Source organism: Camelus ferus, chromosome 1, assembly GCF_009834535.1.
Source record: "Camelus ferus isolate YT-003-E chromosome 1, BCGSAC_Cfer_1.0, whole genome shotgun sequence".
Lineage (NCBI taxonomy): Eukaryota > Metazoa > Chordata > Mammalia > Artiodactyla > Camelidae > Camelus > Camelus ferus.
In genome coordinates this window covers 81,545,992-81,567,333 of record NC_045696.1, presented here as the reverse complement: position 1 = coordinate 81,567,333, position 21,342 = coordinate 81,545,992, and the positions used below count along the sequence as shown (strand labels likewise).

General features: G+C 41.3%; 1 non-coding gene across 1 annotated transcript; it reads right to left on the bottom strand.

Moving 5' to 3' along the window:
• Positions 1 to 1,485: 1,485 nt before the first annotated feature.
• On the bottom strand, positions 1,486 to 1,558 carry TRNAT-AGU. Its single transcript has one exon. It is a non-coding gene; the product is annotated as a tRNA-Thr (tRNA).
• Positions 1,559 to 21,342: the final 19,784 nt, after the last annotated feature.

Sequence of the window (21,342 nt, the reverse complement as noted above, 5' to 3'; positions counted from 1 at the left end):
TAAATATGTTCCCTGCAGCAGGGTTGATATCAGTAAGAAACTGGGAGTAACATAAATCCCCAACAAAGGGATGGTGATTGCATCAATGTTGCTACATTGTACACTGGAGGATGGTGCAACCATTGAAGATGTTTTCCTCTATGAATAATTTTACCAGGAGGAGAATTTTATGTTATAAAATATTCATTGTACAACAAAGTAAGATTTAAAATTGTATCTACGGTGTGATTCAAAGTTCCAAGAATGGCAAATAATTATAAAATTTGTTACACGACAAAGTTGGTTGGGATTGGCCAGACCCCATTTGTACCCTTATCTCCTTCAGAGAGCAAGCTTCAAATGGTTAAAAAGTATACTGTCAAAGCGAGAACCTTTTAACAGCAAACACTTTGAGCATGTTGTGGAGTCATCTCTGTTTTGGTTCTTGCACTGAGTCCTGAGTGTGTAGCCCCCTCTCCAAATAAAGCCAGGCTGATGTCAACAGTCAGAGGAAACAGAAAACAAATGACAACTGATTTATAATACAACCCAAATATTTGTTTCACAAGTTTTTCTCACTACTAGAATCTGGTTCTCTGTGGGTGTGAAAAGAAGAGGAACTGAGAAAGAAGGGAAGATTTGCAGAGAAGAAAACAAAGGAAACGGAGCCTGTGAGGGGGAAAGCAAGCAGAACTGCGTCTCTTGCTGAAGGAATTTCAGGTCTCCCGGTTCCCTGCAGAATCTGCTTACTCCACACACAGCCAGGGTTGCCTTGAGGATCTCGCCATTTTCTGCCGTTTTGCATCTTCTCTGGGGATGGCCTGACAGACCCGACCCTGCTACATTTTTCAGAACCATGTTCTCCTGCTGTCAGCTTCCTTCTCCCTCCTAAGTCCCCACACCCAGGCACTCAAAGCCTTCCTGCCTCCTCAGTTTAGGACAAGACTCCAGTCCCAGATCTGACAGTGCCAGCTTTTTCCAATCTGAGGCTGCTTTTTTATTTAAAGAAACAACAAAACAAAACTGGGGGGGGGGGGGAGGAGGCGCGCCCTCTGTTGAGAAGCTGTGCTTTCATCACCGGTTGCTGGAGAACATCTGGAACGACCAAAGCTACCAGAAATTCAAAACTGACTTTTTGTGAATTTTTAAGAGCCATCAGAGCATCCACATACTTTTGAAAAATGGAACGTGTGACGCATTTTGTTTATGCAGCTTACAGACCAGGCTTGACACCCAAGAGGTTTCAGAGACAGGCCCAGACTCAGGACCGTCTTCCTCAGCACCTTGGCCTCCATCTGTCCCGTTCCCTCAAGGCCTGTACGTGAGATTCACCCCTTTGCTCCCTCTCAGTGAGCTAGTGAGTAACTCTCCCGCCCTTACCACCCACGGGAGCAGGAAACGAGCGTTTACTGTAACTGTGCTGAGTTCCAGGCACTGTGCCCTGTTACTCTTTTTTTTTTCTTTTGTGGGTGGTGGGGGTAGTTAATTTGGTTTATTTATTCTTAGAGGAGGTACTGGGGATTGAACCCAGGACCTCATGCACACTAAGCATGCGCTCTACCATTTGAGCTATACCCTCCCCCTGTGGTGTTACTCTTAAGTTGGGGAGACTGAGGGCGGAGAAGTTAAACTAGTAAATGCTGGAGGTGGGATTGTGTGACTCCAGAGCCCTTTCACCTGCAACCTACCTGAACTAAGGTACCACCCTCCTGGGTAAGATGACCTTTATAATTGTCTGCTGAAATAAACGCACAGACTAAAAGTGGAGAGTTATGTTTTACTTGGTGGGAGGACGCGAGCCGGGATGACAGCCCCTCAGATCGCCCTGAGGGACTGCTCCAAAGGGGTAGGGGAGGAGCTGGGATGTATAGGAGCTTTACAACAAAGACCGGGTAGTTGGAACATTAAAAGATTGCTTGTTATCTACCAAGAAAAACAGGCATCTCAAGTTAAAGAATTTAGTGCTCTTCTATGTATGGGAGGAAGCAAACGTTTGGGCTCATTGAATTCATTCCTTTGACAAGCACCTATCCTGTCCTTTCTTATTCTGAGTCCGCTCAGAGTGCACCACTGTGAGTGGCTACAGAGGCTGGGCTGCAGGTCTGTCCTCACTGGGGGGGTGGCGGCAGCCGCTGGTGACTTAGTTTCAGCACTCTTTGTTTACTGATATGGTTGCAGTATTTTCATTCACCTAATGAACGGGAATTTGGGCACCTTAGCAGAACTATTTTGCAAATCACACTGCAGGTGTGGGCATCTGTCTTCTGGGCCTGGTCACTTCAGGCATCCTGCCTGGGCTGCTGATCCAGGCTATTTTTATGATATTATGATATATCATATAATAACAATATATATGACATTACATAATAAAGAATATAATTGTGATATATTGTAAAAAAAAAAATAGGCTACTTCTTTCCATTCTAAAGATAGGATCCAGCAAAACTGAAGCCTCAAGAAAATAGGGGGATTTGATCTTGTGTCTGGTTGCTGCACATTTGAATGTAAAATTGCTCTTCAGATATTTCAGAGCCAGGCAGATGATTTTTCAGTCTAAAAACTAACTGGTTACATTAAATCAGGCTTTGAAGTCCTTTGTGAATACCAGCATTCTTTAAGGCTCTCTTGTAATCCAGATGTTTAGCTCCTTGTCCAAAACTCTTTGATTGGGGTGAATCCACCTGGGAACATATCAAAATGCAGCTTTTCTATGAGGCTTTTTTCTTTCTTCACTACTTTCTGGTTCCCATTAAACCTGAGCCCTCCCAGTGACTTGTCTCTTAGCATAAGGGCCCTCTTGTTTCAAGGCAGATCGTATGTACATTTGAATTAGTTACAAGAGTTTGTAAAAATTGCATGAAGCTTCCAACGCTCTTCTCCCCTGTTAAGAGGCACCACTAGTCTCCAGCCTTTGGGATCTTTGCTTTTAGTAGCCAAAAAAATAACTATAACTTTAAGAAATCTGTGCTCTCCAGAAATTTTCTGGGAGAACTCGCAATATCCTGGAGCTCACCTGTCACCTCTCCACTCCAAACCTCTACTCCTGGTCTCATTCCGTCTCCTCTGCCTTCCTCATCAATACTCTTACGAGCTGCTGTCCTTTTTATGATCACTTTGTCCCCAGTATGGGCACTCTACCCTTTTCTTCATTCTCCAAGGCAATGCCGTTTCATGTAACAGACTTCACTGCATGTTTGAAGGTAACAAAGAATCACAGTGCAGGATTAAGAAATGATGCAGAGTTAGATATGCAACACCAGTGTCCTTGAATTTCCTTGCTATCCTGATATAGCTTTCCCAGCTCGCTGTCTTGCTACCTGTTATAACAAGAACTGGACCATAAGATGTGGACGAGTCAGAATAAAGCCATCATCACTACTGCAAGACCAGTTCTCTGTCTCCAGTCAGTCCTGGGACCCACGTGGCCCAGACTCAGGTGATATTACACTCAAACAAACAGTTCAGGAGCAACAGGACACTTGAATCTCTAACTGCATCTGTTGAAGGATATGACAGGCATCTGGTCCATAGCTCACGGAACCTTTCTCCTCTCCTCCTCTTCACCTCCCGTGGTTATTCCAGAGCCTCTCACTCTCTAAGGTGCCTTACTCCCAAGTCTCCTCTATGACTTTTTCCAATGCCCAGCCAAAGTGAATTTTTTAATATATCTCCTTTTAACATTTCATTGTGTACATCAATTTAGCCTCCCTGGCTTCCTTTAGTTTGTCCGTTTGCCTGGTTCCAGTATTCAGTGCTATAGAAAAAAACCTGGGAGTTGACCATCAAGCCAGAGTCACCCCCACTGAGAAGCTAGGAAGGGAGGAGAAATCTGAGAACGAATACATTGACCATTCCTATGTCTATTATGTGTCAATATTGTTCTCTGCTGTAGTTCAAGCCTACCTGTTGCCGAAAGATCGGCCCCCACCCCCACCCCGTCCCTGAAGAGCCAAATAACTCAGCGACTGGGACCCGTAGAAGAGAAGAGGCAGCTGTATTACTTTGCTGGCAAAGGGGACTCACAGCAGGCTAGTGCCTTCAACACTGTGAACCCCCCTTGGGGATGGGGTGAGGTGGTTATATAGCCATAGCTCAAACAATAAAGCATTGATAACAATCAACAGAACCATTTTCTCATCAGAAGACTCAGAATGGCCTCATGATGCCTCCAGGCGACCAGTTCTATACAGGCCAGCCGTGGTCACTTTTTTGATCTCTTTATCTCCTAAGCACTCAAGGCATGGTCTCTTTGGTATTTAGCTTACTTTGTAAGGTTACAGTTCTGTGACTTTTTCCCTGGAGATCAGCTCAGAGACCAAGCATGATCATAGCTTTTGATTTCTGGAATAAAGTAGAAATAGTAGGATCAATAGCTTTAGTTTTAGCAATGGGTCAGTCAGGTCAGTTGACCGTTTTAAGGCCAAGCATAAGAATAAGCAATCTTTTAGTCTAAATGTGGCCATTTTGTTAATCCTTCTTTATACCTTGGGAAATTAAAAACATGGTAATGCCTATGAGGTGACTGTGAGGCAGCTAAAGTTTGAGAAGCAAACTTTTTTCCTGGCCTGGACGTTCCCAAGCCAAGGAACCCACCTAACTTGGTTCCAGTCCCAGCTCTGCCTCTTTTTAGGTCCATGACCTCCACCAAGTCACTCAGCCTCCCCAAGCCTGGGAGGAGACCATCGTGGACTTTTTGCTAGAGTCACAGGGCTCCTTATGTCAAAGGACCCCCTGGGATTGGCTTCCTTGGCGTCCATCCACAGGGCCTCAACATGCCTTCTTTCGTCGTTTCTTTGGGGAGCTGCCATCATCATCTCTGTCCCTTGGGGTGTCTCACACCCAAGTTTGGGGGCCATTTCAATAATAATAATAATAATAATAATAATAATAATAATAATAATAATAATAATAATAATAATAAATTCCAAACTCTTTGTAATAGTGACGTTGAAATGATAGTCCCAGAATCCACATGGTCAACTTGTTCTTGGCCAATAATGGAATCAAATTGGCTTCTGCAGTGCAAGTATGCTTCCTGAAAATCAGCACCCCTGAAACTGGGATAAAGCACTTTGACCAAACGCAGTTCTATGAGATAAATGGCTCACCTAAAACTAGAACAGGACCCCAGCAAGGGGTTAAAACAAGAAGTTGAAACACAGTTCCAACGTTAGTCTCTCTCCCTTCACTCATCACTTCCTAAACTCTCCTTTCCTCCAGCAAGCTCCTAATAACGGGTGAGAGTCCTCAGTTGCAGCTTCCTTCCTCGAGTCCTTTCCAGCTTCCTTCCTCGAGTCCTTTCCAGCTTCCTCCAGCAGCTCTGCCACAGGCCGTGCGGCCTGAACACTCTGCCCAGTAGTGCCCAACCAGAAAGATTTTGGTGAAACAAAGGATTGCTTCTGCCTAGTTTCTGATTCTCTAGGCTCTGGGCTTTTCAGAAGAAGGGAGCAATTAACCCTGGTCAAAGTGGGGGCTCATCCTCAGATGCAGCAATGAGCCAGGAGCCACAGAGGGAGGACCAGGGTACAGTTCCAGAGAGCCGAGAGAGATACACCCAGCACTGACTCGCACACTTGAGGAAGAAAGGCAGGAAACTGCAAGCCATCTCCATGCCCTCGAGCTGCCCTCACACTCCCCAGAAGAATGTTTTGGTTACCTAAACAAATGCTTCTCAAATGTTAACATGCATATGAATCACCTGAGGATCTTATTAAAATGCACATTTTGATTCAGCAGTGGGGGTGGGCCTGAGATTCGGCATTTCTAACAAGCTCCCTGGGGATGCTGACAATAATGTGCACAGCCCACAGGCTGAGTAGCAAGAACTGCTGGTTTGTGAGGTCCATGGCTAAGAGAAGGAACTGAGAAAATGCATGAGATTCATTAGCTGGGAGTAACAGAAAGCATTCCTGCTGAGTGTTACCATCAGCCTCCATGGCATAAGTTAAAATATTACCTTATTCAGAGTCTGTTTTTACTTTTTTAAGGAAAAAACCTTTTAAGTAGCATGTGTATTCTGCTGTTTTGTGTGTGTTGGTGTGTATTATATTTCCATTTTCTTAGCTAAGTTTTTGCTTAAATGCAAAACTAATTCCAGAGCCCACAATACGGGGAGACAAGAGTTACTCCCAGCCAGGGCTGCGGTTCACTGGGTAGAGCACAGAGTTTAGAACCAAACAATTAAGGTTCTCGGCTGCTGCCCAGCTATTTCCAAATCACCACCTTGGCCAGTGCTTTTCAAACTTGTTGGAGAGGTTGAGTGCTTGGAAATCACAGTGCTTCCTACAAAGCACAGTGGATGAAATGTTTATAATTTTACATAATTGAGACAGGAAGAGGGCAGGGCACAGCCATTCAAGGAATGCTACAGCAATTAACATCTAAATGGTGAAAGATTCAACCCCCAGTAGGCCTTGATGAGAGATTTCAATTCTAGTAGTTCTTGAGCTTCATTACACGCCCATTGTAATATGTTAACATGGTGAATAACACGCCCACAGGCACCAGGGCAGTCCCAAGGCTAGCCACAAAAGGCCACAGAGTGGGAAATGGCCAACTTCCTGGGAACCCCAGCCCCTTCCCCTTATTTCTCTCTCTCTCTCTCTCTCTCCCTCCCAAGAGACGGCCCGCATTCTGTCTATGGAATGTGTACCTACTTTTAATCTGAGCACCCAACCCCCACACCTTGTGGCCTTTCTCTTGCCTTTCAATGTAGCTGAATAAATCTACCTTTACTCAACTATGGCTCGCTCTTGAATTCTTTCCTGCTCGAAGCCAAGGACCCACACTTGGCGGGGCACGTCCCAGGGGCTCAACCGAGACCTGGGACACAGCCCTCCTCATGCCCCACATCTGTTTTCCTGCATTATAAGGATATGATACAATTGTACTGGCAGAAAATATGGCTCTAATAAGTGAACACAGCATAAAATAACAAGTCGCCCTAAGTCCTTTTGAAAATGAGCTTCAGTTTGATTTGTAAAATGCAGGTAATAACCTTACCTCACAGAGGGAGACCTCTGATCCTTCAGCTGGAACCAAAGACGTGCTGAAGATCTTTGCTTCCAACACCAGAAGGCACGCCAGCCTTCCAGCAACCACAGCTTCCACTGCTGCTGGCTGCCATGTATTTAGCATCTACCATATACCCGGTACTCTACTAAGGGCTTTGCAAACATCCCGTTAACCTTGACAACTCAGCTAGGTGAGTATCTTTATTAACTATATATTACAAAGAAGGGACATACAGTGGTTATGGCTCCTTGACAGAGCTCACTGGTCCTCACTCATCTTTCAGTTGGCCACTCACCAGCTCATGCTTCCAGCTCCCTCTCCCATACTAGGACTTTGCTCTCTTCATCAAGAAACTAACAAGTAGCTTGTGATCAAGCAAGTCCCCATGGTAGTATTGATCTCTTCTGAGTCACAATCCCTTTGATTATCCATTGAAGGCCACAGAAACCTCCCCCAAAAACGCACATAAGGCACATAAGCAAACACACCATCTTGCGTTCAGCTTCGGGGGTTTGGGAATCTCAAGCAAACACATTCCCTCCTACACAGTTTAGGAGGACAAAGAGGGCCTTTTCAGGCTTCAAGCTGAACATGGCTGCTATTCCAAGTGCTGACCTGAAATATTTTCCTAAGCCATTTTCCTGACCATTTTATTTTTCAAATATTTATATTGATAAAAGATTAAACAAACACTAAATATAAAAAATATTCCCTGGCACCAGGATGCCCATAGAGCTTCCAACTTTTTTTAAGCATCAAGTCATCAAAGAGACTGTCTTTCTATTATTAGTAGACAATCTCAGTTCAGATTTGGGACTGTCCAGAGAATGCTTGTTTCTCTTTCTATTGGTATCTGAATGAAACAAGATACTTAGAGCAAAACAACATTATTGCTCCCTTCTGTTTTTTTGTTTTTGTTTTGTTTTGTTTTGTTTTTTTGACATAAGAGGAGACTTGAGCTATTGACAAAACATATGGAGGTGAGACATACAGAATTTGGTGGTTTCTATACCTCCAAATATGGGGGCGGGGGAAAGTGGGAGTGAGGAGGAAAGGAGAAACAGAGGGAGGAAGGACAGAGATCAGATATTTATGTTTAGAATAATTTGAAATTAATTCTTGTGCAGCTTGTAGATCCACAGTTCTCAACGTGTGCTCCCTGGACCAGCGGCATCAGCATCACCGGAAACGTGTTAAAAGGGCAAATCCTCAGAGCCCACCTCAGGTCTGCTGAATCAGAAACGCTAGGGGTGGGCCCCAGCAGTCTGCTTTCAACAAGCCCTCAAGGTGATTCTGATGCACACTGAAACCTGACAAGCGCAGATCTGCTGACACAGAGGTAACCCTCCCAGCTGGTCCTAAATCAAACTGCGGGCCGGTAAGGAAAGGAGAGCGCAGAGAAGAGCAGCGCGGAGAAGAGCAGCGCGGAGAAGAGCACCGCGGTGAGGAGGCCCGTGTTCACGGAGAGACAACTGCAAGTCAGGCAGACACTGTACGCGCTCACGTCGCCCTTCCATCAGCCCTAAGCGTTTCTACTCTTGTCTCCACTCTAAGGATTCCTTAAAAGAGAGATTCCACAAAATAACTACTCAAGCTTACAGACCTACTAAGTGGTGGGTTCACAGTAGGAAATGTGAACAGTACAAAAAGCTATAAAGAATAATAATACAGACACTACCCACAACCCCACTCAAAACAAACTACTATTAGTGTTCAGTGCACCCCTGTATAGTATTTTTTTCACCGGCGTACAACCGCTTTGGATTTAGAGTTCAGTTTCCAGGGAGGGTTCCTGTCACTGAGATCTGAAGACCCAGGAACTCATGCCTGAGTCCCCAGCTTCGTCCTGATCCTTTGGTTCTCCCCCACCCCGTCCCTACCTTCGGTAATACACAGAAGTAAGAGCTTAGAGAGTTAAACAAGTGAGCTAAAGTAGGTGCTGAACGTTGACCTAAAACAGAATGGGAGCAAAGACCCTGCTCTAAGACTGAGCAGACATGGACCTTGAGCCACATGCGGAACAAGCTGCTTGTGTTCGGTTCCCTAGACAAAGGACGGAGGCTTGTGCTGAGACGTGTGCGCCTTGTGCCGGAGCTGAGGAGGGCTGCTGATCCTGGCACACACTGCGAGGGCCCGTCCCGGCCAGGACACCGTGGTCTCTGCATCGCGAGCCAGGCCTCGTGCACCAGAATCGGGGAGCGGACGTCATCAAGCTTCTGGACAGCGCTCTGTGATGTTTGGATGGTTCTCTGTTTAACCCCTGTGGAGACTGGTGTGTGTCTGCTTCATGCCAGACTCAGAGAAAACAGCCAAGATGAAAGATGGGAGGCTCAGGCTTATAGATGTTGTATTCATAAAGTGTTTGTTTTCCTTGCCGTTAAGACCACTCTTCCAAGTGAATCATTCTGAGTTTCATTAAAGTACAGCAAAAAAAAAAAAAAAAAAAAAAGCCAAAATGATTTTAGCTATATAGCTGTGGGAGCCCAGATACAATGAGCTGCTTCTTTTGGAAAAAAACAAAGAAAAGAAAAATAGAAAAGCTTAGTTTTTTTCCCCAGCCCTGCCACTAATTCTGTGAAGCCTGGAAACAACTGCTGTCCTCTTACCCCTCAAACCCTTAGCTTTCACCGAACATCACACGAAAATGAAGATAACCTTCATTTTCATGATGTTTTAGCAAAGATTTTATATGACAGAGATTTGTCACATTCAGCCTGTGGATAATTGAAATTTACAGTTAGCAATTTTGTCAGAAGAAAGCCTTTTAGTCTCAGGGGTCCTTTATCACGTATTCTAATAGGACAATTAGAATAAAGGCAGGAAGTAGGTTCTAAAAAGAAAAACACCATTATGTAAGGCAAGGAGTAAAACAAGGCATTCACATATGAGAGGAATTTTAATATATTTTACCTGCCTCCTTTCAAACAGACAACACATTTATGTCGTTGACAGTTCAGACGGAACAAAAGGCTGGAGAGTGAAAAGACTTCACACCCCTCTTCCCACTCCCCAGCTTTCCTCTCCAGGGGCAGGGCTCCCGGGGTTCTGCCAGAGGTATGTGGTGCACAAGCAATGCACGTAAATTCTTAGACCCTAGTATCTAAAGCAAGTAGGAACACACTATTGGATTACACTGTTCCATGCCTTGTTTTTACACTTAACAGTATCTCTTGAACATGGTTTCATTTCAGTATATAAAGAACTTCCCCATACAGGATCCCTACCTTAAAATTATGCCCCATAACCTAACTGCCCTCATTTGTGTCTATTTTGTCCCTTATATTATGGTATTTTTCTGTCTCTGCTTTCTTTCATTGTAAGCCCTCCTTTCTACTCCTCTTACATTGCATCTGGCTGAAAGGAAGAACTCTGGAAATAGCACATCGAAGAAAATCCCTGAGGTTGGGAACTTGTACCTTTCTGGAGAGACAGATATGCAACAAGATGTAAGGAGCAAGGAGTAGGGACAATGGGAGATGGAACCAAGATGAAAGACGAAGGCAACGTGGAAGAACCAAGCATTTGGGATAAGACATCCCCAATGTATCAATCACTGATGATGATCTGGATGGCTGGACCAGTAAAAGCTGTTTTCCTATGTGTGGAGTCTGGTAAGTGGGCAGAAGTGACTCATAGACTAAAGCATTAGAAGAGGGATTATGCTGGATGCACAGACTGACACGTGCCCAGCGAGCTAGAGAAATCAATGCAGCCTCTACAGAGGGCAATACAAGTTCATATATTCCTAGTGGCCAATTTAGGGGAAAAAAAAATCAAAAACATTAAAAATGCACACACCCTATGGAACTATTAACAAACTCCTATTATTTTAGGAAAACAAGGATGAACAAAGTTATCACATTATTTAAAACAGCAAAAAATGCAAACTACCTAAATATCAAAGATAAGGGATTAATGCAGTAAAGTATGGTACATCCATAAGCTAAATCTTATCAGCTATAAACATATTTACAGGCATGAGAAAATGTTCTCCATAACTTTGAAATTATTAAAAATAATAACAGCAAAAAGGCTCACTCTGTATGTTTGTTTATTTTAATGTAATGATAATAGCAGATGCTTACTGAGACTCACTATGTACCGGATGCTCTCTGTGGCATTTAAAATATGTTAACTCATTTAAACCTTACGATACCATAAATTAGGTGCTGTGATTTTTTTCAGATTTGCCCATGAAAAAACTGAGGTACAGAGCAGTTAAGCAACTTGGAGGAGATGGCTTGTTTGGCAAGTGGAAGGCTGGTGACTGGTCCCAAGTGTCCTGGCTATACCCACACGCTTAGCCACGTGTGACAGTGCCTGCCTATGTATCAAGAAACCTAGGAGACAAAACAGAATTAGGCTGTTTTTTAATGGTAACCATAGGGGAGAAAATTTATCTCTGCATAAAGGAACTCATTGTCTGGAAGCAGCTAAGGGAGGCACTGAGGGAGGTGGGTCCAAGGCCGGTCTGCTGTGGTGCAAGGGTTCAGGTCTGACAAGGCTGACATGGGGAACGGAAATCAAGGGTAGACAAATAAATTTCATGGGGACCAAAAAGCATCAACTCAGTATCTTAAAGGTAATTTAATCACAAATTATGCCATGAAAGCATTCAGATTAAAAAAAACAAAACATAAAAGTGTTTATAAACCTGAACTTACAAAGTGATTTGTTTTTGCACATAATAGACAATTTCTTTAGTCTATAATGATTGCTTACGATGCCATTTACAAGCATGCTCTCATCGTGCACTTCAAATTAAATAAAAATATCCAAAATAAAAGAGTAAAATGAGGCTCCTTCTTATAAAACAAAGTACCCAAAATTCTAATGTTCACCTTACATATTGAATAATTGTATGGGGAGAAATTTCTCATACTTTGTAACTTTTCTTTGCAAATGCCTTCAAACCACTTTTATTATTACTTTATCATTCTACATTGTTTTCAACAAATCATTTCACCTATGTCATTTACCATACTTGTCACCTAATGGCTATGTTTCCAGAAGTTCAAACCCACTGACAAAGGATGATGATCTGTCACCGCGGAAGCTATTTTTAAAAACAGACGGCAGCTTTTCAAGACTCAGGGAGATAGTCCCATAACATATTTAGTAATGTCAACAATGCTAAGATAAGTATATTTTCCTAAAATGGCTCCTGAGAAATTCTGACATTTTGTTAAAACAGAACTAGTCACATTATTTCATTATCACATATGTAACTTCAAGTTTAAAAACCCTATTGTGTAGATTGAGCTGTATTTATAGACACATATCTAGAATTTATTTCAAGGCATGTGGGCACAGTACTCCTTAAAGCACAGTAAACACTATTTTCCTCTTCATTGCACAATAGCCTGGGGTCTTGAGCAAACTAAAATAAACTACACTAATTTTTCAGTTGTATGTTAAAGCTTTAAATCCACCACATAAATATTCCAAAACCAGCTCGGAGCAGTAAGCTGATGGCTGGACGGGATGCACAATCACAGGGATTCCTCTAAGGCTTGGGGGAGCGGGAAACGCATTTCTTGACCTTCTGTACTGAAAGGCTCCTTTTCATCTGGTTTCAATTCTCCTGTTTGTGCACCTTGCCGTATTTATTATTGAATTCCTGATTTCTTCTCCTTGTTTCATGTTCCGTGTTCCAATGATTTATGAGAAATTGCTGATCTAGTTGTTATCTTTGGCATCCAGCAAGTGCACAGAGCCCCTTAAGAATGCGGGGAGAATAAATGCATTCTGAGCTGCACGGCGCCCAGGCCGAACAGATGTCCGTCTGCACGTGAAAAATGCCAGCTGAAGAGGCCTCTGTAAGACCCATTCTTCTCAAACGCAGCAGTAGCAAGGGTGGTTTCAAAATCACTGACAGTTTTTCCTCATCGGTGGATGACTGTTCTTAGAAAACATTATGTGATCCTAAAATAGTGGTTTGAGGAGAAATCTGGTCAAAGATAGATTTTTCTCTTTTAGTTTCGCTCCAGGTAAAGTGATATGTTTTCTGCATCAGGATTCTGTCTTGTTCGGTTCAACTAAGAAATGAAATATGCTAATAACATTTCAGTTCAGTCCTAAACATCTCCATAAAGATGATCTAGTTTGTAAATGTGTAGGGAATGAGTTTTTTTTTTTTTTTAAATGGTGACCAGCTTTCTCTTGCTTAACTAAGTGAAAATTAATTAGCACATCTAATGAGCTTAGACAAAATCACCTAATTAGATAAACTCTGTAGGCTGATCAAAATATTTGGGGAATTTTCTCTACGCTTCTTCCTCTCTACTAGAGGGGGTTAAACGCATCCAGAAAACATTGCTCTCACTGAACTTTATCTTTCCAGGCAAGGGCTCTGTCTTACCAAAGCACTACCACAAACACCCTAAAGCAGACATGTATGCAGATTCCTCGTAGGCTTAGTGCTTTGTGACTTTGTCCACAGAATCTAATAATTTTTAAGTGACTACAGGGTGAGATGGGTCAATACATCAAGTTGTAGTTATTTAAATTTATATTCTTCACTCACTTCCATCTTATTTCTCAGAGTAAAATCAGGAAAGCAACACACAGAATGAAGACAACATGTAAAGAGGTTAAGGAACACCATAATAAACTGTGCCCTGACAATAAAATTATACAATAGTTAAAGAGAAAAGAGTTCTTTCTTCTCATGAGAGTAAGGGAGAAAGCGGACACTTCTCCCTGTCTCTGCACACACGTAGCAGCTGTGATAGAACACCTGGAGCAATGAATACTTTCCTAGTTTGGTAGTTAAGGAAATTCAGCAAGAGGTAGTTAGATAACAATTATTTTAATAAATCAAACATTCATTTCTGCAGTTCCAAATTCTTAAATCCTAGGGTACTTAAGAAATAATTAAAAACAAACAAACAAACAAACAAAAAAACCCTGAAGATTTCTCCTGGGAATTTTAGGAATTTTTATAGGACATACATACCTCAATCTTGGCCAAGGGCAAATCTTTGATTTCCAGGGCTATTCTTTATACAGCTCATCAACTTTGTTTCCAAAACTCAAATGTAACATTGTAGGAAACAAAATGTTTACTTCTGCATGATGGGACTAAGCATGATTTTCACTTTCTTCTTTATGCTTTCCTATTTTATATCGTTTTTTAGTGTTTATCACTTTCATAACTTGGGGGAGAGATATAGGGAAAAAAAAAATCCTAGGTTGCCAAACAGACACAGTGCAGTTCACAAGTCATGGCACACTGGTGAAGAAAGGAATTTTGTTGAGAGAGTTTCATAAGGATGGCTACTGACCTGTTCTACATTCTGGGATTCAAAAACATAGCCATAGATATAACCTTGTATCCATCGAGGCTAGGAACCTAAGGGTCTTGTCTAAGAACTTTATTAAAAAGTTTAATTAAGAAGAACCAATTCCACTCTAAAAAATGATTTGAGATAAAGTTAACAGATATTTAAACAAAGTCAAAAAGCAAAACAAAAACAATACCATACAGATAGTATACAAATAAAACTGCATTATCCCCAAACTGTTCTCTTTAGGATACAGAAGAAACTGTGAATCAGAAATGATTAGAGAAATTACTAGAGAAGCCATGCTCCCGTCAAGACTCCTGTTTTCTCAAAGCCCAGCTCAGCATCATTCAGGGCTACAGCTCTGTGCCCTCACTGGACCGTATCATATGCCATTCTCATTCCTCATTCAGACATTTCATTTCTTTACATTGTGCTTGAATTCTTAGTCTTTCTGTCTCCAATTGTTCAAGTTGCAGGCTTTCAGAAACAATGTCTTCTTTAATTGTGTTGCTAGTCGCCAGCTACTGCAGCCCTTCACTGCTGTATCACAGATCTTTGCAGATATGACTCTGTTCAAATGTCATAAATGTCCACTATTGTTCCCATGACAGAACACCTTCTTCTGGCTCAGACAATGGGTGCACAGCTCCCGTTAGACTCCTGGACCTGCCAGGCAGTGCAGTATTTTTCTTTATAATGAAGATACGGGCTGTCACTCATCCTCACAGGCTGACTCTCTCTTCACCCATCACCAGTAGGCACTTAGGCCCTTGCCCCATTTTACACAAGAAAGACAGTCATTCCTAGCACGCTGAGGAATGACTATTTTGAAAAAATAGACTTTACTACAGATTTCAAATGGGAAACTGAAAAGAGGTCTTACATTATACGTTCTCAGAGAACTGCCGCAAACATCCAAATCAGTGCTGACTCTTCTCTCCTTCTCTCCAGCTCTGCTGCCAGCGGGGGTCTTCCTTGTCACCCTTCAGAGAGCCCCCAACCCCATCAGCTTCCTTTCCTTCCTCCAGTCTCTCACCCCCAACCTGTATACTTATATACTCAGTTGTCAGCAAGCTAAGAGTCTTCTTTATAAAGTGAAGGGTGATTATGAATAACAGTTTTATTTTCTCCTGCTACATTCATATTAAATGCTCACAACAAGGCTTCGTGATACGTTTCAGCTCACTCAGTTTACACAGAGGAAAGTCCAGGGTCCAAACCCAAGTTCTCCCTCTAGAGCATCATTCTAAACTACTATACGATGCCTATTTCTTTGTATAATCATAAGTTGTCTCCATAATCCTCACATCAATGAGTATAAAATACCCAAACATCAAAGTCCATGCAGCTCCAGATACAGTAATGGCTTTTAAGATGCAAGACAAGAAGTAACTACAAAATTATATTTTTGTTTGTTTGTCTCTTTGTTCTAATAATGAAGGAAAGCATCTCAAGGTCAAGTCCAACTTTGAGGTTGTCTCCCTTAAAGAAAAACAACGCTTGGACAGCCTATACACCCTACCTATCAATCACATAAAAAGAAGAAATCATTTCCCGCATCAAGCTTTTATACATTAAAGCACACATTCTTAACCTCCAAGTTTTATAAAGATGCACACAGTAGTAAATGAATTGTGTGGTGGGGCAACAGAAGTAGAAATAGTGTTGTTGAAGATTCTACACTTTAAAATCTGGACTTGAGAACTGTAAAATAGAGACTAAAAGAATCTGCACCGTTATCATCAGTCCTTATAAAGTCAGGGAACCATGACTTGCCTGAGATGTGAGCAACCACAGGAGATAGATGGATAAGGATGAATGAACCTGGGTAAGGGAAAGAGAGGATCAGACCCAGTTCCCGATAATACTAGTAAAAATGAGTTACAGTGCCTTCCCCTGCACCACACTCCCCAGCGTGTTCTGCAGCCTCGCATATAACCAAAAAGAGCTTCCTTTTTCTTCCTTTGAACAGAGGAAGCACACTGACAAAGCAAAAGCTAGGTATGATGTGGTGACGAGAAAGGACGGCTTACACACTTCGGAGAAGAAAAAGGCTACACAGGACTTGGCTGTGGAAGCTGCCGGGAAGCTGTCCGCAGGAGTGAGACTCCCCACAGGCTTGGACCCTGTGCAGTTGGGGGAACAGCCGCCTTCCAACACGGAGCTGGGTTGAAGGGGTGTATCAGTCAGAGTGGGTTTGATTTTGCTGCAGAAACAAACTTTGAAAGTCTCAGTGGCTTAAATAGTGTTTATTTCCCAGTCACACTTACATATCCATCACAGAATGGCAAAGATGCTCTGCTCACTGAGCTATCAGGGCCCCAGGCTGACGGAGAGACCATTTCAACATGAGCTTCCACAGTCACCAAGGCACGAAAGGGGCAAGTGGCAAAACATACATTGACTCTTAAAGCTGCCGCACAGAAGTGGTACCTGTGACTCTCCTCTCACATTTCATTGGCTCAAGTAAGTCGTGGCCACAGTTAACCTCAAAGGGAGCTGGGAATGTGCAATCTCATCATGTGTCCAGAAGAAGAAGTGGAATGTTTGGGAACAGGCCTGATGGGTACCACGTGGAACCTCAGTGCTAATTTAATAAGGGAGAGGTGGCGGGTTGTCCTCCCTCAATTTCTCTGCCTCCAAAGAAGGGTGCTAAGGCTGTCCATGTGCCCTCATGTAGTTCATCATCTGTGATGGATTAGCCTCATCAGTCTTACTATTTTTTAAAATTTGCTTAATTTTGTTGGATGAGGAGGTAATTAGGTTTATTTATTTTTAATGGAGGCACTGGGGGTTGAACCCAGGACCTCCTTCCTGCATTTCAGGCATGCGCTCTGCCACTGAGCTACACACTCCTCTCTTTGGCCTCACTATTCTTCAGTGAAGAGGGGTTAGAATTCACATCAGAAACTCTCTGTACTTCTAACTCTACGTTGACTAAAACCCACGTATCAACATTAGGTTTAGTAAACTGCGTATCATTCATTCCAAGGCTGAATTTAGTCATTTCCAGGTAATGCTTTTAGTCATCTTTAAAAAAGTATTGAGTGGGGTCATATCAAAAAGTGGTAAGAAAGGGCTCGTCCTACTTAGGTAGCTGACCATTGCATTTGAGATCCTTAGTACCCACTTCCACATGCTGCTGGTTAAAATTTAATCTGATAAAATCCTTTTGGAAAGAAATGCGGCAGTACGTATCAAGAGCCTAAAATTACCTCTCATTCTTTTACGTAACAATTCAACTGCTGGAAATCCATCCTAAAAAATCCCAAATGCTTAAAAACAAAACCTTATGTTCACTGCCACACTGCTAATAGTAGTAGATTAATTTAAAATAACCAAAATGTCCAATAATAGACAAATGATGTAAGCAAACAATGGTAAATCTATACGAGGTATCCAATAAAAATTGTTTGTGGGGAGTGATTATCTTGTAATGTTAACTGAAAGAATAGGGATGCAAAATTTTTCATATAGTGTAATCAGAAGTATCTTGAATGTACCTATATCATATATATTTCTGTACATATTTTGACATTCATTGTGAGCAGACCACTTTGTACAATGGTCCTAAATAAGACCTGTTTCCCTTTGGATACGATTCATGTTATAAATACACAACTAAAGGACTAGTATTATTTCTTAATGAGTGACACAGACCACAACTAACTTGTGACAACATGAGGGTATGTAATAAGATTTTAAGTTGAGCTTAGGAAGCTGGAAGATAGAGGCAAAATATATATATGAAAAAGAGAACATTAGTGGGTTTATTTGGCAAAAATTTATTTTCAAAGTGATTAGAAGAAATTGAGGCAGCATAAAAAGACCTAGCTGGAAAAGACCTAGTAGACACATTATAAACACTGAGGCTGCTCTGGAGTATCACTCGGGGATGTGTACATATGTTAAAAAATGCCTACAGAAATGCAATCCTCCTGTATATTATGCCTTAATACACCAGTGCATACATGATTGAGGCTAGTTGTTTTATAATAATAACAAAGTTTGTTAAAATGGCTACAGTGGAAAAAATTTTGAAGGAAATTGAGGTTATTTAAGCTGGAAATAGAAACTGAGAAGAAAATCAATAGCTATTCAAAGAGGTAAAGGCATATTTGTGAAAATGTTGAGCAGTTCTTTAATGGTCATTAACACTGACTCTATTTAAAAAATAAATAACATTGACTCTATTAAGTATCTGCTGAAAGCAGACAGATTTAAGACAAATTAGAAAGCATTTCCTAAGTAGCAGAGCGACAACATTCTGGAAGGTAATGTCAGCGAAGTTAGGCAGACTCCCTCCACAGGGCCTGTTCCGTGTAAAGGGAAGGGAAGACGGCGTCTCTCCTTCGGAGTCCGAGGCCCTCTTGCTTGGGCTGGGGACGACAAAATGGTTTCTCCGTGGTTCTTTCGGTTTGAACTGTAGGTGCCCTGTCCTCTATGTTACTTTTCTGACTTTCCGGAAGCAGCAGAGAATCAAGACACTCTTTTCAAAAGAAGTTAGGTTTATTTTCAGTCACATTACCTGTGTTGAACCAATTTTGGTTTTTTAAAAAATTTCTTACAGTATCTTCAGAAATAACCTTTTGTGTACTTTTCTTGCTTACTAAACAAAAACTTATCACTGCTTCATAATCTCTTCTCTAAAAGCCTTGGAGACAACTGTAGTTTAAAATTCAGTACTTTTTCTGATTTTGAAACAATAACATGGTACAAACATCATATATTATGTTAACACCCCCAGGGCAGTTGGGGTAATATCCATAGTTAAATACATCTGTTTCTCTGCAGTGATCTATGTTTGCACTAAGTGAGGTAAAATGTGTACATGGTCTTGCGTCAACCTAGGTTACATTTTCTAATCAAAAATCTATGGTTTTCCAAACGGGTTACAATTTAAAATACACAATGTCCAAATGAATTTGAGTTTCAGATAAACAACAAATAATTTTTTAGTATATTTCCCAAATACTGCATGGAACATACTTGTGCTGGAAGAGTTATTCAGTGTTTACCTAGAATTCAAATTTAACTGAGTTTCCTGGCTTTTTATTTGCAAAATCTGGCTTTTTGGATTTCAGAATTGCAAACAAGTGATTGTGGACCTGCACCAAGAAATATCCTAATTGAAACACTATTAACAGCTACTCTTTTAGGGGTAGAGTTTGGTTTGGGCCTTTTGAAAGGAGTCACAAGAAACAAAGTTTTATTACATAAGCTTTATATCAACAGAATGTGTAAAATATAAGACTCATGCAAAGGCACCCATGTAAACAACTCAAGGTATTTCAAAACTTAGAAATAACATGGCTACTCTAAAACTATTTTAATTTTCAGTTCTTTCCTGTTCCGCATTAACGTTCATCATCTATAAAACATTCCTGTCATAAGTCATAAAATTCTCCTGTAACAAAGATGTAGCTCCATCTAATGGAAAAAACTTCCAATTACAGCCCTTCGTGGAGCGAGGACCATTTCCACGAGTGTTAGTAAAACTATAAAGTGCGTGTAGATCATAGACACACACACGTGCTTTTCTGTGCCTTTTCGTTTTTTGAAACTAAGCAGGACCCTAAAGTACTTAGTCATAGTTTTTGCAAGATCTGCTCTTTTCCTTAGATTTGGACTAAATAAATGAAATCAGGATCTCTTGGATCCACCCACTCCTTACTCTCAAACCAAACCCTCAATTCCTTCTGCCTGGGTAACTATTACAGTCTCTTAGCTGATTTTTTTTTTTTTTTTTTTTTTTGCTAATTTCCTAGCCTTCATTCTCTCCCAACTAATATGTTCTGCATGTTAATTTCAGACTAAATTTCCTAAAACCTGGCCTTCATCATTTCACTCTCCTGCCCTAAAAAACACATCTCCATCTCGTTTTCTTCCTGCTCTCACCCCACCCTAACCATCCAATCTCTTCCCTCCCTTTTCCCCTCCCCATCCAGTCAGGACATGTCGCAGCTCCACTTCCTTCTGCTCATTCATTCTTCATTGTCTTGAAGTAATGGAATTAACAGACGCTGTGGAATCAGACTGAGTAAATGGTTCAGACTCCAGCTCAGCTACTTAATCACTCTGAGCCTCAATTACTTTGTCTATAAAAACATTTTACATATATGTGTATGTGTGTGTGTGTGTGTGTGTGTGTGTGTGTGTGTGTGTGTGTGTGTGTGTGTGTGTGTGTGTATAATATAAACAGAACATAGCCCTGGATTTACCTTTTTGCTTAAGTCAATTTGGTTTGAGTTTTCTGTCCTCTGCAACTTCATGAGTCTTACCTCTTGAAAAAGATCAAAGCAGTCAGGGGCTGGCTTGGTCCTCACAGGCAGACCAAGATATTCTGTTAAACATAAAACATAAACATAAAACATTAAACATAAAAAATTTCACAAAATGTTAACATCAGACAAAGTCACTCTGTGATCATGAGAGAGCAAGACAAAAATAAGGCAGTTTTAGTAATTATGTCTGAGCTAACACAAAAACAAGAACTGTCCAAACCACAAAAATGATCAAATATTCCCACTGTCTGGCTAATATAAGGAATTGTTGCTTTTACAACTTTAGCCCTAATTAATTCTTCCCACCTCCTAGGTAAGATTCGTTAAAAAAAAAAAAACAAAACCCAATCACAGAATCACTCCCATGTCCTGATGGCACCCAAATCTGAGCAAACTGCTGCTGCTTTAAACCCTCCCCAAATCACCTAATACAAGCTGCAATCCTATAATTAGCCTGCCCCATGAAGTTCATATGCATTTTTTTTAAGCAAACAACAGCAGGATCTACCCAACAGCAAGGGTAAGGGCAGAGAGAAAGGGCATCCAAATCTATCCTTTAAAAAATTTGAGTTTAATCTCACTAGTCTTGTTAAATAAGGACAGTTCAAAAGTTTTCGTGATGATTTTATTTTTCCTAAATTTATATTTATTTATCACGCCATTTAGAAGGGAAAACCTTTTATTTTGGAAGTACTTCAGTTGACTTTTTGCAGTACTAATGTTACAAACAAGACATTTCTTCCTTGTTTAAAGTAACTGAATAAGAACTCTTATAA